The 2,330-nt window shown below is 41.8% G+C and overlaps 1 non-coding gene across 1 annotated transcript; it reads right to left on the bottom strand.

Moving 5' to 3' along the window:
* Nucleotides 1–202: 202 nt before the first annotated feature.
* Nucleotides 203–310, bottom strand: LOC148581896 (small nucleolar RNA R71). The gene has a single exon (XR_015895600.1). It is a non-coding gene; the product is annotated as a small nucleolar RNA R71 (small nucleolar RNA).
* Nucleotides 311–2,330: the final 2,020 nt, after the last annotated feature.

Raw genomic sequence — 2,330 nt, 5'->3', positions numbered from 1 at the left:
CTTAACTGAATTCTTGCAGATCTGTGATACTGTTAAGATCAATGGGGTTGATCCCGAGGTCTACAGGTTTATGCTTTTCCCATTTGCTGTAAGAGACAGAGCTAGAATATGGTTGGACTCTCAACCTAAAGACAGTCTGAACTCTTGGGATAAGCTGGTCATAGCTTTCTTAGCCAAGTTTTTTCCTCCTCAAAAGCTTAGTAAGCTTAGAGTGGATGTTCAAACCTTCAGACAAAAGGAAGGTGAATCCATTTATGAAGCTTGGGAGAGATACAAGAAACTGACCAAAAAGTGTCCTTCTGACATGCTTTCAGAATGGACCATCCTGGATATATTCTATGATGGTCTGTCTGAATTATCAAAGATGTCATTGGACCATTCTGCAGGTGGATCCATTCACCTAAAGAAAATGCCTGCAGAAGCTCAAGAACTCATTGACATGGCTGCAAATAACCAGTTCATGTACACTTCTGAAAGGAATCCTGTGAGTAATGGGACGCCTATGAGGAAGGAAGTTTTTGAAATTGATACTCTGAATGCCATATTGGCTCAGAATAAAATATTGACTCAACAAGTTAATATGATCTCTCAGAGTCTGAATGGATTGAAGGAATCATCCAACAGTACTAAAGAGGCATCTTCTGAAGAAGAAGCTTATGATCCTGAGAACCCTGCAATAGCAGAGGTGAATTACATGGGTGAACCCTATGGAAACACCTATAATCCCTCATGGAGAAATCATTCAAATTTCTCATGGAAAGATCAACAAAAGTCTCGACAAGGCTTTAATAATGGTGGAAGAAACAGGTTTAGCAATAGCAAACCTTTTCCATCATCCACTCAGCAACAGACAGAGAATTCTGAGCAGAATCCATCTAGCTTAGCAAATATAGTCTCTGATCTATCTAAGGCCACTGTGAGTTTCATGAATGAAACAAGGTCCTCCATTAGGAATTTGGAGGCACAAGTGGGCCAGCTGAGTAAAAGAGTCACTGAAATCCCTCCAAGTACTCTCCCAAGCAATACAGAAGAAAATCCAAAAAGAGAGTGCAAGGCCATAGCCTTACATGATGTGGCCGAACCCAAAGAGGAGGAGGAGAACGTGAATCCTAGTGAGGAAGACCTCCTGGAACGTTCAGTGACCAATAAGGAGTATCCCTTTGAGGAACCAAAGGAATCTGAGGCTCATCTAGAGACCATAGAGATTCCATTGAACCTCCTTCTGCCCTTCATGAGCTCTGATGAGTATTCTTCCTCTGAAGAGGATGAAGACATTACTGAAGAGCAAGTTGCTAAATACCTTGGTGCAATCATGAAGCTAAATGCCAAGCTATTTGGTAATGAGACTTGGGAAGATGAACCTCCCTTGCTCACCAATGAACTAAATGCATTGGATAGACAGAAATTACCTCAAAAGAAATAGGATCCTAGAAAATTCTTAATACCCTGTACCATAGGCACCATGACCTTTGAGAAGGCTCTGTGTGACCTGGAGTCAGGAATAAACTTAATGCCACTATCTGTAATGGAGAAACTTGGGATCTTTGAGGTGCAAGCTGCCAGAATCTCATTAGAGATGGCAGACAACTCAAGAAAACAGGCTTCTGGACAAGTAGAGGACGTGTTAGTAAAGGTTAAAGGCCTTTACATCCCTGCTGATTTTATAATCCTAGACACTGGGAAGGATGAGGATGAATCCATCATCTTTAGAAGACCCTTCCTAGCCACAGCAAGAGCTGTGATTAATGTGGACAGAGGAGAGTTGGTCCTCCAACTGAATAAGGACAACCTTGTGTTTGAAACTCAAGGATTTCCTTCTGTAACCATGGAGAGGAAGCATGAAAAGCTTCTCTCACTGCAGAGTCAACCAAAGCCCCCACAGTCAAACTCTAAGTTTGGTGTTGAACTCCCACATTCAAACTTTAAGTTTGGTGTTGGGAGGTTCCAACCTTGCTCTGATTATCTGTGAGACTCCATGAGAGCTCACTGTCAAGCTATTGACATTAAAGAAGCGCTTGTTGGGAGGCAACCCAATGTTATCTAATTATATTTATTTATTTTCTCTTGTTATTTTATGTTTTCTTTAGGTTGATGATCATGTGAAGTCACAAAAACTACTGAAAAATCAAAAACAGAATGAAAAACAGCATTGAAAACAACACACCCTGGAGGAGAGCAGTCTGGCGTTTAAACGCCAGAAACAAGCATCTGTCTGGCGTTTAACGCCAGAAACAAGCACCAAGCTGGCGTTTAACGCCAGAAACAAGCATCTGCCTGGCGTTAAACGCCAGAAACAGGCTACATTTGGGCGTTTAACGCCAGAAACAAGC

Source organism: Arachis ipaensis, chromosome B10 (genome assembly GCF_059453495.1).
Source record: "Arachis ipaensis isolate K30076 ecotype BB chromosome B10, ASM5945349v1, whole genome shotgun sequence".
Classification (NCBI taxonomy): Eukaryota; Viridiplantae; Streptophyta; class Magnoliopsida; order Fabales; family Fabaceae; genus Arachis; species Arachis ipaensis.
Note: the sequence above shows the minus strand (reverse complement) of the source record. Positions and strands in the feature narration are given on the sequence as shown.